Source organism: Rhinichthys klamathensis, unplaced genomic scaffold, assembly GCF_029890125.1.
Source record: "Rhinichthys klamathensis goyatoka isolate OS25496 unplaced genomic scaffold, OSU_Roscu_1.1 h1tg000474l_1, whole genome shotgun sequence".
NCBI lineage: Eukaryota > Metazoa > Chordata > Actinopteri > Cypriniformes > Leuciscidae > Rhinichthys > Rhinichthys klamathensis.
In genome coordinates, this window is record NW_026606962.1 from 339,068 (window position 1) to 355,493 (window position 16,426).

The 16,426-nt window shown below is 39.9% G+C and overlaps 1 protein-coding gene across 9 annotated transcripts in view; it reads left to right on the forward strand.

Moving 5' to 3' along the window:
• Window positions 1-16,426, forward strand: part of kcnq5a (potassium voltage-gated channel, KQT-like subfamily, member 5a) — a 145,605-nt gene that overhangs the window by 33,140 nt on the left and 96,039 nt on the right. The window lies entirely within an intron of this gene.

The following is a 16,426-nucleotide window of genomic DNA, read 5'->3' on the forward strand; positions in this document are numbered from 1 at the left end:
TGTGCATGATGCCGCGGACGAGCTATACCATTTCATATAGCAGTCAATGCTTCCCCGGTGGCTGGCGCCCAGCCCCCGCCGCAGCATTCATTGCCCTGTATCCTTCAGTGCAATGGCTATTCTGATTACTGCAAGTACGTGTTCACAGTTGTTGCGCGATGCAACTGACGCTGTGTTACGTACACACCACACTGTTATGTGTAAGGATTTATGCCATTATATATTGCCCTGTGTCCTTCAGTGCAATGGCTATTCTGATTACTGCAAGTACGTGTTCACAGTTGTTGCGCGATGCAACTGACGCTGTGTTACGTACACACCACACTGTTATGTGTAAGGATTTATGCCATTATATATTGCCCTGTGTCCTTCAGTGCAATGGCGATTCTGATTACTACACAGTGTGTATTCACAGTTGTTGCGCGATGCAACTGACGCTGTGTTACGTACACACCACACTGTTATGTGTAAGGATTTATGCCATTATATATTGCCCTGTGTCCTTCAGTGCAATGGCAATTCTGATTACTACACCGTAAGTATTCACAGTTGTTGCGCGATGTAACTGACGCTGCGTTACGTACTCACTACACACTGTTATGTGTAATGATTTATGCCATATATTGCCCTGTGTCCTTCAGTGCAATGGCTATCCTGGTTACTACGCAGTACGTATTCACAGTTGTTGCGTGATGCAACTGACACTGTGTTTACGTACACACTGCACACTATATGAATTTGCCGTTGTATATTGCCCTGTATCCTTCAGTGCAATGGCTATTCTGATTACTACGCAGTACGTATTCACAGTTGTCGTGCGACGCAACTGACGCTGTACACACTGCACACTGATATGTGTAATGATTTATGCCTTATATATTGCCCTGTGTCATTCAGTGCAAATGGCTATTCTGATTACTACGTATTCACAGTTGGTGCGCGATGCATCTGACGCTGTGTTACGTACACACCGCACTCTGTTATGTGTAATGATTTATGCCATTATATATTGCCCTGTGTCATTCAGTGCAAATGGCTATCCTGATTACTACGCAGTGTGTATTCATAGTTTACATGCAACTGACGCTGTGTTTGTGCACACTACACACTGATATGTGTTATGATCTATGCCGTCATATTTTGCCCTATCCTTCAGTGCAAATGGCTATTCTGATCACTACGTATTCACAATTGTTGTACGATGCAACTGACGCTGTGTACACACAACGCACTGATATGTGTAACTATTACGCCGCTATATATTGCCCTGTATCCTTCAGTGCAACTGGCTACTCTTTTACTGTGTAGTCACAGTTGTTGCGCGATGCCACAGACGCTGTGTTTTGTACATTGATATGTGTCTATGATTTATGCCGTTTAAATGTTGCCCTGTATCCTCAGTGCAACCGGCTATTCTGATTAACTACGTATTCACAGTCGATGTCGCTATGCCACTGATGCTGTGTTATGTACATTGATATGCGTCTATGATTTAGGCCTATGCCGTTATATTTTGCCCTGTATCCTCAGTGCAACCGGCTCTTCCGATTAACTACGCATTCACAGTCGATGTCGCTATGCCACTGACGCTGTGTTATGTACATTGATATGCGTCTATGATTTATGCCGTTATATATTGCCCTGTATCCTCAGTGCAACCGGCTATTCCGATTAACTACGCATTCACAGTCGATGTCGCTATGCCACTGACCAGGGATGGAAATTAACTTTTTTGTCCACCGGCCACTGTGGCTGGTGGATTTCAAAATCTACCAGCCACTCAATGTTTTTACCAGCCACTTTCTTGTTTTTAACCGACAATGTGTAACTGCATGTGAAAATTAATACTACAAGAATACTACAAGGATACTTAAGCAGTTTATTTAATCTCAAGTCTCAATGAAATACTGACATTTTCTCTTTCTCTCACCCTCGGCCTCATCCACCTAATCTGTCATTTATTTTTGTTTTGATGATAATTTGAGCCAGCCTCCAAAAGTAATTAACCTGTCCTGTGATTTTTTTTTTCTCTCACACAACACTCTCCAGACACAGATTTATGAGCTATAGTATGTTGGTTGCCTTTACATTAGAATAATATTTAATATAATCTAGATATGAAATGGAATAAATAGCATTCAATACAAAATGAATATGTCTCATATATTGAAATCAAGTTTTATGTGATAAAATATTTGCTTTGTTGTGCATTAGAACCACATCAGGCATTTAGTACAAAATAATTTATTGAAGCATCCAGATACTTCACCACGTGACAGCAGCTAGGCTCCTGATTGGTTAACGCGGCGCGAATTGACGCCAAAGTTCAGATTTTTCAACTCGGGCGGCAGACGCGAATTCGCGTCAAACGCGTGAATGCACAAAAGCACTCAATAAAATCATGCGCGCGGAACGCGTCAGACGCTCAAACTTGCCGCGCGAATGAGGCGTATTCGCATCTACCACGGCGCGCTCTACACGTCATTCGCGCCGTAGGAATTTTTTACGCGCGTAACGCGTCTTTGCATTGACTTAACAATGAAATCACTCGCGCCAGACGCTCTACTCTCGTCTGGTGTGAACGCACCAGGATGTTTTCTCTGCAGACCTCTACGCCTGCGATGTAACGCCACATTTTTGTTTGAAGGTGTGCCTCCTCTAAAAGTGTCCGCCATCCGGGTGAAACAGTATGCTATTTTTATTTACCCGCCACGGTGGCCGGTAGGTGAAGCGAGTTTACCCGCCACAACACAAAATCACCCGCATTTGGCTGGTGGCGGGTGCTAATTTCCATCCCTGCCACTGACGCTGTGTTATGTACATTGATATGTGCCTATGATTTATGCCGTTATATATTGCCCTGTATCCTCAGTGCAGCCGGCTATTCCGATTGACTACGTATTCACAGGCGATGTCGCTATGCCTCTGACGCTGTGTTTTTTGTACACAAAAATGTAACTGCTTGTGCATAGTCTCAGTCGTCGCTACGGCGACTTGCGTTGCATCTGTGTAGATATTGAAGCGTTATGCTGCCCTTCAATGTAATGGACCATTGTGTACGCATATTCATGCAGTTTCGGTCGCTTCAGCGACTTGAGCTGCATTATACACGCAGATGTTTAAAATATGCACACTGATGTGTTATGCTGTTATGTTGCCCTCTATCATTCAGTGCAACAACCAGCTATCCTATCTAACTGCATATTCAGTTTGTCGCTACAGCGACTACACTGCACTTATGTACGTATAAGGACGTGTGTTGCTAATTTGTTGCTCTGTTTCTTTCAGTGCAAAACTAGCTATCTTGATCTACCGTGCATACTCACAGTTTCTGGATGTATGTACGTACACGGATGTGCAATTTACCATATGTTATGCTGTAATGCTGCCCCGTTTCCGTGCAGCTAGCCATCCTGATCGAACTGTACATCTCAGTTTCTGTCTCTATGCAGTTCTGTCGCTACGGCGACTTATGCTGCGTTATGTACATGCATGGATGCGCTACAGCGACCGATGCTGTTACGTACATGTGCTATGCTGTTATGTTGCCCCGTTTCCTTCGGTGCAACTGGCTATTCTGTGCTAACTCGTCTACTCACAGTTGTAGCTACGGCTATGTGTTTGTTGTTTACTGAGGTGCTATGCTATTATGGGGCTATTATCTACTGTGTATATTCATCAGAGCCCAGGTGGTTACAATTCCAGCATTTTGCTCGGATGAGGTCAGTGTTTCAGAGTCTCAGAAGTACGCTTTGTGCCCCATGCGTGCCCTGCGTGCTTATGTGAACAGAACTAGCCAGTTTCGAACTTCAGAGCAGCTCTTCGTCTGCTACGCGGGTGCTAAGAGGCGGCGCGTTGTCGAAACGGAGGCTATCTCACTGGAAAGTGGAGGCTGTGCACTGGTTGGCTTATGCTTCCCGGGAAGCCGTTTCCCTATAGGGGTGCACGCCCACTCCACTAGGAGTTGGCGTCATCATGGGCGTGGGCGAAAGGCATGTCTATTCAAGACATTTGTTTCGCGGCAGGTTGGTCGTCTCGTAATACCTTCGCGAGATTCTATAACTTGGATATCCCTTCATTCGCACCACATGTCTGTCAGTGCAGGGAGAGAAAGCTGAGCTGTCGTTGGACTAGGCTAGACTGCCCCGATGGCCCGCGCTCTAGCCACGGTTCGACTAGTCGTCAGACAGTGCGAGTTATTATTAGCATAGCTATCATGTTCACTATATTGTGCCCTTTGTTATGCCCGTATTCATAGCCGGCAGTATTTTCCTAAGCACCAATCACTTTGCTGCAATCTCCCTCAATTCAGTTCAGCGTGCTTAGCTTGATGGGAGGGGCCTTCGTTGGTGCAGATGCCGAGTTGGCTCTGTGCCAATAGATGTTTCAACCAGGTCCGGTGTCTGTTCCTGAGAGCTGGGCGGGGTTTCTCCCACGCGGCGGGGGTTTTATTGTTCCCCATACGTAATGTCGAGAGACCGACTCGATAAGGGAACGTCTCTGGTTACTCACGTAACCGTAGTTCCCTGAGAGGAGGGAACGAGACATTACGTAACCTGCCGCGTGGGAGGGACTCTCAGTCTCCTTACTCTCGTTCAGCTAAGATTCTGAGGTTTTTGGCGCCCGCCGTCACCTATATTGAGCAGTGTCAGCCAATCAGGTGATGGCGGGACCGCCATTGGCTATTTGCAAGCAAAAGAGTTATTCTATCAGACTTCATGATTCGAGGAAAATGGATTTCCCCATACGTAATGTCTCGTTCCCTCCTCTCAGGGAACTACGGTTACGTGAGTAACCAGAGACGTTTTGTTGCTTCGTCGACCAAAGCGCAAGCGGATCTAGCTAGACCGGAAACAAAACAACAGGCACGACGTCGCACACACTTGTTTAGGCTTGCGAGCCGGCCAAATAGTAGGTTAACCTTACGTTTTGAGTGGATGACGAGCGCGAGACGCCGAAATGGACGCCAATAAGATTCTGAATGGAAAGTTTACTTTCAAAAATTTGCCAAATGGTTCCATTGACAAGACCAAAGTGATCTGTGTGTTTAAACGAACGCGATGCACAATGGCATAAAGCACAAAGACAACGAGGCTCAAGGGGCCTCCATTGAGTGTTAGGGGCGGTCCTTATGGTCAGGTGCTTAGCAGAACCAATCAGAGTCTTTCACATGGTTAACAGAGGTAACGCCCATCTGAAACACAAACCTGTCACAGAGAGAGAGAGACAGTATACACACAAGGACAGTTGATATAAACACACAACATATCTCAGGGTCTTAACAAGTAGGTTTTTATAACTGAGCATATGTGTGTGCACCTGGGAATAGTTTAAAGCTCGTTCAGACTGTCAGTCCAAATCCGATTTTTGTGCATATCCGATTGGAATTCGATCATATTTAGCAAGAGTGAATGCAGAAAATCTGTTTTGAGCTACATTTAAATGTGGTTTGAAATCCTATTCAGATCACATTTCTGGAAATCCGTTTCAGTCTGACCACTCTAATCGGATTTCACATGGTTTATGTAACTTTCTCACACAACGTTAAACGTAAACATGTCAGACGTTGTTATAGGAAACATGCTGAAATTCGCTGCAGAAACCAGCCTCCTATGTTTCTGCTGCTGCCTCAGAAAACGTAGTAGTCCAGCGAGGCGAACTCACTACTGTGCAGACTCGGGTCCCACGTTCACTACTGCGCAAAATCAGGTCCCAAATCTGCGCAAGATGTCAGCGCCATATTAGGACTTTGGCGTCTTCACTTTTCACCAATGGAAGAGAGTGAAGGAGTGTCGTAAATCTTTTTTATTTACATTCCTGCAAATATTCTTAAAAGTACTATGGTCAGTGGATGTAGTAAAAAATGTATTCTGATAAACCCCTTGAGATGCATCATCATCTGGATGGGTGGATGAATTCAATTCAATTAAAATGTATTTGTGTAGCGCTTTTCACAATACATATAGTTTCAAAGCAGCTTTACAGAAAGTGCATTTCAGAAATGTACATAGAAAAAATAGTTAGTTAATCATGTATTAATTTAGGGCATAACATATCGCCGGTGTTGAGTCATCTCTTCACAGGCGTCGAGTCGTCTCTTCACAGGCGTTTAGTCATAACAGCTAACTGTTATAACTAGCGTCCCGAGATAACAGCAGAAAAGCAGATGGGAAATAATTAGCATAGCTGCTGTTCATAATATTAATGCATTCGATCTGATTAAAAAGACTCTGGCTAAAGAGATGCGTCTTTAATCTAGTTTTAAACTGGGACAGCGAGTCTGAGCCTCGAACAATATCAGGAAGGCTATTCCAGAGTTTAGGAGCTAAATGTGAGAACGCCCTCCCTCCTTTAGTGGACTTAGATATCCTAGGAATGACCAGAAGCCTCGAATTTAGTGATCTTAAAGAACACGATGGATTGTAGGGCGATAGAAGGTCCATTAAATACACAGGTGTTAGACCATTTAGGGCTTTATAGGTCAGTAGTAATACTTTGTAATTGATACGGAACTTAATAGGTAACCAGTGTAGAGATGATAAAATTGGTGTTATATGATCATATTTTCTTGACCTTGTAAGAACTCTAGCAGCAGCATTTTGCACTAACTGTAGCTTGTTTATTGAGGATGCAGGACAACCAGCTAATAAAGCATTACAGTAATCTAGTCTCGAGGTCATGAATGCATGAACTAACTTTTCTGCATCAGAAACAGATAGCATGTTACGTAGCTTAGCAATGTTTCTAAGGTGGAAAAAGGCTGTTCTTGTAACATATGAAATATGATTTTCGAAAGACAAGTTGCGGTCTAGTATAACACCCAGGTCTTTTACTGTAGTGGATAAAGTAACAGGACATCCTTCTAAATTAAAGTTGTATTGTAAGAGGTTTTGTGGGTAGTTTTTTGTACCAATAAGTAATACCTCCGTTTTATCTGAATTTAATAGCAGGAAATTACACGTCATCCAGCATTTTATATCTTTAAGACACTCTGTCAATTTAGATGAGTTAGTGTTTTCATCTGGTGGTCGTGATGAAATATATAATTGAGTGTCATCAGCATAACAGTGGAAATTAATTCCATGTTTTCTTATAATATTACCAAGTGGCAGCATATATATTGAGAATAGCAGAGGGCCTAACACCGATCCTTGAGGCACTCCATAGTCTACTGACGTTATCTTAGATTTTTCCCCATTTAAACAGACAAAATGGTAACGGTCTGATAAGTACGATCTAAACCAGCTTAATGCCTGTCCCTGAACACCAGTGTAGTTTTGTAGTCGATCCAAGAGTATTTTATGATCTATAGTGTCGAACGCAGCGCTAAGATCGAGTATAACTAGTATTGAGATACAGCCTTGGTCAGAAGCTAAAAGTAAATCATTTGTAATTTTAACTAGCGCAGTGTCTGTGCTATGATGCGGTCTGAATCCTGACTGAAATTTTTCATAGATATCATTTTCTTGCAAGAAAGAGCACAATTGAGCGGACACAACTTTTTCTAGTATTTTAGACATAAATGGAAGATTTGAAATGGGTCTGTAATTTGCTAGGTTATTTGGATCTAATTGCGGTTTCTTAATGAGAGGTTTTATTACTGCCAGCTTGAATATTCTTGGAACATGACCTAAAAATAAAGACAAGTTAATAATATTGAGAAGAGGCTCTTCTACAGGTAACACTTCTTTCAGTAGTTTAGTGGGTATTGGATCTAATAAACATGTTGTTGGTTTAGATGCTATGATAAGTTTATTTAGCTCTTCCTGTCCTATAGTTGTAAAGCGGTGTAGTTGTTCTTGAGGGGTGATAATTGAGGCTGAATCATAAGACACCATAAAAGATTGTACATTTACAATTGTGTTTCTGATGCTTTCTATTTTCTCAGTGAAGAAATTCATAAAATCATTACTACTACACTGTAACGGAATATTTTGCTCAGGTGATGTCTGTTTATTTGTTAGTCTAGCCACGGTGTTAAATAAATGAATTGGTAATATTGATATTTTTGAGCACACAACATGGATAATCTATAACAGTTAGCCTAAACGTGTTAGCTATGTGGATTATAGGGCTGGGTTGACAATATCGATTTTAATCGATACTGGTATTGATTCTTAAATTTCAAGATTGATCTTGTAGTCATTCTTTTAGCTTTTTTCTGTTGATGCATGAACAAAACTACACTAAACATTTGTAGTGCATCTGCCATCCAATAATCGCAATAAGCTTTGTGCTTTGTTACTTTTATTGTCCCAGTACTTCATGCATTACCTAAACTACATAAACTATTGTAGATTCTCCTTATTGACATATAGTTTGGTATTGGTTTACTCACTGAAAAGTTATCTCAATATATAAATTCTCATTTACAATGAATTGGTGAAACAATTACCTTCATTAACAGATTTTTTGAATAAATTACATTCTAATTTAGACTACCAAGACTGGTTAGTAACATTAGATGTATCATCTGTTTACACTTCAATTCCACATAAAGAAGGAATCTTTCGTTCAAGGTTTGGAATCTTTGGATATTTATTTTCTAAAAACTCTTCAGAGTTCTACATTACCCACACAAATTATCCTAGATTTGACCAAATTTATATTGACTAAGAATATATTTTTTGTTTGATAAAGATTACTATCTTCAAGTACAAGGTACTGCTATGGGTACTCCCTTAGCACCAAGTTATGCAAATTTCTTTATGGGTAAATTTCATTTATTTGAAATTTAAAATTACATTCTCAGTTGAAAGATTGGACATCTATTCATTTTTTTTTTTAGCTGTATTGATATTGAAGATTTAACAAAAGGTCTCTTCCACGGTGTTTTGAAAACCAACAGACAAGAATACATTATTTCTGCCGGTAGTCATCACCCGCTACTTCTGACAAAAGGTCTACCTTTAAGCCAGTTTAATAGACTGAGATTTGCGCTTTAGAAGAGGAATTTGATAAACAGTCCGAAATTCTCAGCAACCGCTTTAGTTCGCTTTAGGTAGATGATACCCACGGACCTGGATTCAATCAGCGTTTAATCAATTTAAAAAATCAAAAATTATATATATTTTAAAATAAGTAAAATAAAAAAGATTAAAAAAAAAATTAAGTCATTTAGGTTTTTTGGCCAAGCGCATCCTTAATTTAAGGTTTCAGTTTTGGCCTGTAGTTTTCATTTCGTGTGTACTTCTGTGATTTTTTTTTTCTTTCTTGGGGACATAATGTGTATGTCCTTTTTTTTATTGTAAATATTCAACAACAAAAAAATAGATTAAACTTTATCTTCGACATCCATCCTTTAAATTGAAACTGCAAACTGCATAACTGCATTGCCATGTCACCTTAATTCCATGAACACATCTTAAGCTAATCAGCAGACACAGAATGTCAGCCTGCTCATCTCCATAACTCCCAGGCAGCTTTACTGCGAGAGAACTGACCTTTAAAAGTGTGAGGGGAAGATAAATCAGCCTTGTTTAAGAGACTCCCTCAGAAGAGAAGAGGCAAATACTGTTGGACTATGCTGTGTTGCAAACTAGGGAGGACCAGATCTGTTTAAAATAACTGGAGATGTGTGGAGTCAAGGAGGAGAGAGCGTGCACTGGTATGTGGGGACTGACTGTCCTGGTACAGACTTCCTCAAGCCAGAACCTCCCTAAATATTTGGCTAGATCTGGAATTGTGCGCCCATTTTTGCTAATTTGGTAAAAAGACACCTGGTTTGGAGTTGATAACCATAGGTCCGTTCCTGCAAGTCTTACTGTTTCTCTATTTCCAATCTCCCTGCTTGATGTTTACCGCCGAATTCTCATCTCTCCTAATGTGGTGCACCTAAATAAATAAGGCTTGTTTTGGTTGACTTATTCTTGTGTGCCATTCTCAGGAAACTGAGCTTAAAGGGTTAGTTCACCCAAAAAAGAAAATTATGTATGTCAGTAATTACTCACCCTCATGTTGTTCCAACCCCGTAAGACCTTCGTTCATCTTCGGAACACGAATTAAGATATTTTTGATGAAATCTGAGAGCTGGATCACTCCTCCATACTAGTCCATAGGCTTCTTCAGGGATTGAACTTGCCGGCCTCGAAAAGTTATTAAAGACATCGTTAAAATAGTCCAAGTGACTACAGTGGCTCAATCTTAAGTTTATCAAGCGACGAGAATACTTTTTGTGCGCAAAAAAAACAAAAATAACGACTTTATTTCAACTATTCATTTCCTTCTCTTTGGGCCTCAGATTTCATTAAAAATATCTTCATTTGTGTTCTGAATATGAAAGAAAGTCTTATGGGTTTGGAAGGACATGAAGGTGAGTAATTACTGACAGAATTTTCATTTTTGGGTGAACTAACCCTTTAAGTTTAATGAACATAAACCTGTTCAAATGGTAAAAATGGAGGGACTGTTTCAGGTCGTGTGCCTGAAAAGCTTCCAATAAACTGTAAACAGTCAAAGTGGGACACTTTGATGCAAATGTTTAGTGTGAATGAATGAGCAGCCAATAAGTAATTCCCACATATGTAAGTAGCAGCATTTTTTACTGGGGCTTGAACATTGTGTTTACCTTCCAAAAAATTAATGGTCAGCCTTGTGTCCTCTAAAAGAGCCTAAAAGCGAGGCTTGTTTGGCATATGTTTGAGGCTGGTTGTGTGTGTGTGTGTGTGTGTGTGTGTGTGTGTGTGTGTGTGTGTGTGTGTGTGTGTGTGTGTGTGTGTGTGTGTGTGTGTGTGTGTGTGTATGTGTGTGTGTATTTCTGCGCTGTGACCGTTCAAACCAATCAACTTTCTGTTGGTCAACATGGTGAATTGACCCACGTTGCAAAAGGAGCAAAGAGGACACTGACAACGCGCCGACAGATGAGACCGAGCAGGTTACTTTTGGTATGAAACCAAGTCTCGGTTTTCAATTTTTTTTTTTTTACTTTTTTTAAGAAATTCAAACAATAATAGCATTTAAGCGTTAAATGTTAATCTACTAACTCACCTGTCTGGTTCGCTTGTCGGACAAAATGGCGGATTCGCCTTATGATTGGTCAGGTCGCTTGTCAATCAAACTTCCTGCGAAGGGTGAAAAGGCTGCACCTTTAAAGCTGAAGTGTAATTTCTGCATCTCTAGTGCCACCAAACTGAATTAAAAAACAATGACTATTTTCAAACAGGTTTTCCCAAATACTCCCCCCTCCCATTGGTTGGGAAAATTGATAGCCTTGCTCTACACTCATGCCATTGGTTGCGTCAGTATTGCTGTGTCGGGCTTAATGACAGCTGAACAACTGACACTAAGATGAATGGGAATACTAACAGATAGCTTTTCCAGGTATTATACTCCCTGACGTGGTCCGTGATTTAATCATTGATGATGTTTTTGCAAGTTTATGCAAGTTTATGCAAGACATGTTCCCATCTGTGCTTACATCTATGCGAAGAGCTCTTAGTAGGTTTGTTTGTGTGCTCGTGATTTTTCGTGTGGTATGCGTGTTCCTTAAGCTTCTATTACCACAACTTTCCTTGGCAAGAGTCGAAAGTATGACAGGAAGACTTTGATAATCAGTTCCAGGCAGCGTGCAGCTGTGTGTCAAGACGTTCGTTTGGTGAGTGAACATGGAGGTAATAGCAGTTTCTTCTGGCTGTGTTATAAAATAATATTAATAAAACTAAAATTGGTGTGCCAATGGATTTTAAGGACGTTTAGATATTTTTACTGAATACATTTTTTTTTTTTGCAATGTGATAATGTTACATCAGCGTAACAACAAGATTCCAAATAAAATGCGGATGATTTAGCTGTTGCAACCCCTTAAAGGGATACTCCACCCAAAAATGAAAATTCTGTCATCATTTACTCACCCTCAAGTTGTTGCAAACCTGTATGAGTTTCTTTCTTCTGCTGAACACAAAGCAAGATATTTTGAAGAACGATTGGAACTTTGGCACAATTGACTTCCATAGTATTTTTTTTTTTCTACTATGGAAGTCAACGGTGCCAAACAACTGTTTGGTTACAATCGTTCTTCAAAATATCTTCCTTTGTGTTCAGCAGAAGAAAGAAACTCATACAGGTTTACAACAACTTGAGGGTGAGTAAATGATGACAGAATTTTCATTTTTGGGTGGAGTATCCCTTTAACAGGAGCAGCCGAAAGTGAGAACTTAAATGTATTTAAATAAATGTACAAACATATATTTATTTGTTAAAAATAATTTTAAAATGATTAAAATTCAATTTAAATCTAAAATTTATATTGATAAAAAACTGACTATTGTGCCAATGAAAATAAACATAATTTAATATGTTGTCTGAAAACAAGTCTTAATATAATATCGTATAATATCTATATAATTTTACTTCTGAAGTAATTCTGAATTTTTACTGCAAAACAGGAAAACATACTGATTATAATTGTTTGTTTTGCAGTGTGGTAATGGTTCAAATAAAAATGTAGGTCTTGCTACATATATGTGCCAGAGCCAATGTCTTCAGCCAGCTTTCATACTGCTTTCTCACACTATCAGACCCTCTACAACTCTCTCGTTTCCCACCGTCCATTCCTATTCCAGCCCAGAAAATGTCATTGGTGGCGTTTGTCTGAGGACTAATCAAAAATGTGGTTAAACAGTGGTTAAACATCTTATTGCTAAGTAGGAAAACACACGCTTGACCTGGAGAACTCTGGGAGCTTTCCCTCCATACTCACTTGGCCTGCGGGTGGTATGCTCATTAGAGAGAGAGAAGAAAAGTGAAATAAAGCCAGAGAGATTGAGATTAGGTAATATTCCTTTCCCCACTCTATTGTTATACAGTAAATTGAACAGAAATGGATCTGATGGTTTTCAGTTGCTTTATTTGTTTTGTGAGTTGGATGGAAATTTCATTTGTGCTTGTTGGCCTAAATTGCTCAATACAATTAAACCCAAAACCTCTTGAGAGCTCTTGAAAGGTCACTTTATGATTTGAGGAAGTGCCCATTGATTAAACAGCAAGACGTGGCCAGAGGTGAGAAGATTCCAACACTTGGCATTATGCAACTGGATGGCATCTCTCTTTATTTACTACAGAAAAATATGTTCCCAATGACACTTTCCAGTCCTTTTCTCCTCTGAATGATATGGCTTTCATTCTGAAACGTGTCCAGTCACAGTGCTGGAACACCTACCGAAATGAAACACTTACTCGTGCTGTCCACTCAGTAGGAAAAATCAATGATGTCAACTCCTTTTCCAGGAATAGTATTGTGGCTGCAGCTGAGCCGGTGTCTGTTCTTTGTGAAGTCTCTGAACACTTTTTAAGAGTGAAGCTCCGTTAATGCGGATGGACAGCGGGGCAGCCACACTCGTGGGACTGCCGGCACATCTGGAATCACTAAGCCTCCCGCTGCACTGCCTGGCCCAATAAAAGTCACTCTCTTTTCTCACTTTCTCTCCTCTCACTTTTATTTGCTCTGACCCTTTCTGTGGTGTAAAGGCGCGCTGATGACCGCATGATGCCCCCCGACACAGTGACCTGGGGGAAGTTCAGATGGATTAGGAGAGACAAAGAACGAGCAATAATTAAGAGATCAATCACTTCCCTCACTAAAGAACAACGCAGGCATAGGCTCATGGATATGGAGTATATGAAATATACAGATCTACTATCTCCTTCTGCTCCACTCTAATTAAATGGACAATCTTATGTAGGTCTGCTCTAATGAGTCTTTACATATTTCATATCAACTTCTTTCTCATCTCTCACGTGTTAATATTTAAGCAGTGGTGTGATTGATACATGTGCTGAAAATAGAATCAAGACAGGAGCTTTTTCTAAAATATGTGTGTGTGTGTGTGTGTGTGTGTGTGTGTGTGTGTGTGTGTGTGTGCGTGTGTGTGTGTGTGTGTGTGAGAGAGAGAGAGAGGGAGATAGATAGATAGATAGATCGATAGATAGATAGATAGATAGATAGATAGATAGATAGATAGATAGATAGATAGATAGATAGATAGATAGATAGATAGATAGATAGATAGATAGATAGATAGATAGATAGATAGATAGATAGATAGATAGATAGATAGATAGATAGATAGATAGATAGATAGATAGATAGAGTGTGTGTTTGTATCCATATTGATTGTCAGACAGAGTTCTGAAAACAGGCTAGGATAACATGGTAATGATTTCACACTCTCAATCCTGAAGTTCTCCACCAGCTCACATCATGATCTCAGACTATCTGATGACAACTGACACTTAAACGCAGACAGATACTTTTACCTTTTTTTTAATGAAATGAATAACGATACAATTGTTTTTCTTGAGCACCAAATCTACATATTAGTATGATTTCTGAAGAACCATGTGTCAGTTTTGCTGTTACATGAATAAATTACATAAAATATATTGAATTGTAGTATTTCACAATTTTAGTGTTTTTACTGTATTTTTGATAAAATAAATGCAGCCTTGGTGAGCAAAAAAAAAAACTTAACAGTATTAAATCTAATAAATTTTGAATAAAATTTTTTTTTTCAGGTACAATTATAAACATTACAGTGAAATTTCCTTAATTCACTGTTGTATATTAGGCTATATATAGTTCTGTTTAATATGATATGTATATTCCTGTAGCCTAAATTTCTCTCCAGGCTTAAAAGCCAAGGGAATCAGAAATGGACAGTGAAGGAGATAAATTATTTATATGCAGAGACATGAATTTTTAAATACCACAGTGATTATATTCACCTTGCCTGCAAGCAGAATTGTTGTCCTAATGTTATCATGCAGTGTCTTTAGGTCCATAAGCAATGGTGAACTTGAGAAACTCTGTAGTTACTCGGGAGTGTAGCACACTGTTGCTGTGCTGTTGTCATGGTGATGAAGGATGGTCAGGTAGTGTTAGGATAAGCGTGTGTAGATGAGCATGCAGATGAGCTATATACAGTATATGGTTTAAACCATGAAAGCAAGATAATGTAGTTGCCCTTACTGTTAATAGATCTTTTCTGCCAGATGTGTGAAAATGCATAGCAGGATGTGTCAACTCACATTATGGAGGCTTATGAGACTAAAAAACAACTACTTTTTTTTTTAGGGTTTCGTCAGTTGGTTTAAGCTGGTCTAAAAACATTCACAGCTTTAGACTGGACTGATCTAGCTCTGTCTGACTGGAATCACAAACAAGTCTGTCTCACCAGTACAAAATACTTTCACAGCAGACCAAGCACAGCATTAGCAGTACTGTATTTCTAATAATGGCCACTAGATGTTTTTGAGCATTAGAGTAATCAATGGAAAGGAGAAAGATAATTATGTTTGCATGTATGCAGTGCTTGGTCAGAAAGAGAAAAATAAGATGAATCATAGTTCAAATTAACCGTAGCTTTGTTTGTTGCTTTTACGACAATTCAAGTGCCAGTGGAAGTGAGTCTTTCGCACAGTTAAAAGGGGCAGTATTAATTTTCTCTACAGGGGCTTTCATGCACTTTTGTTAGCCTGGCTAACGTCAGACCCAAGTCTCATTGAGACTTGGGTCTGGGAACCACATGTTAATTTTCTCGTATTTGAGGCGTGTTTTATGCCCAGAGCCATTTATTGGGTGCTACGAATGTCAATCAAATGCGCCTGTATGTAGCTCATAGCCAATCGTTTTAATTATACCAGATGACGTATGTAGAGCGACAGAAATTAGACGAGGAAGAAGACGATGGGCCAGCGATTTATGTGTACACGATGGCGTGTATCTAACGTCCGTTTCACACCGCATGCGTGAGCGACGCGTATTTTTTCCGGCGTGCATGTTAATCAATGAGTGCATTCACACCGGGAGCAGGAGCAGCGCATGAGCGTCGAGCAGGAGCGTCGCGTGAGCAGCAGTGAAGCGGGGGTTTCGGCGTCGAATCTGTTTTTGCTACTCTGCTCATGCTAAATTAAAGTGAAAGCACACTTTTGATGGACAAAAATAAATATGATTTCACACAAAAAGTGCCCAAAATGCACAGAATAAGCATGTCTAGTGAGTTAACAAGAACTTGAGTAGGCAAATAAAAGAAAATAAAGACTCAAAAATATTTATAGAAGATTTAGGCTACCCGGTAAAAACTTGTTTTTAATTATTCAGTTCGGGTGAAAGCTGTGTATTATATATATAAAAAAAAACTAAAGTAAACTAGCCAGAAAACATTATATATAAACGTTCTTTTAGTTTATGTAACACACAGACAGCTACATAGCACAACCCAAGTCAAACCCGAGTGTGTGGTTTATTTGTGTGTTTGTTTATTTGTTTTTTATCTGCGGAGTTGCAGTCTTGTAAACATATCGAAAATATTACTGAAACTAAGAGATTGGAGCCATTTTCTGGGTCTGCATCGAAAGGTAACTTCGCGTCTGCTGCCATGTTGGATCCATAGGTATAAACAAACTGCTTCGGTGTGTCGCATAGACGTCG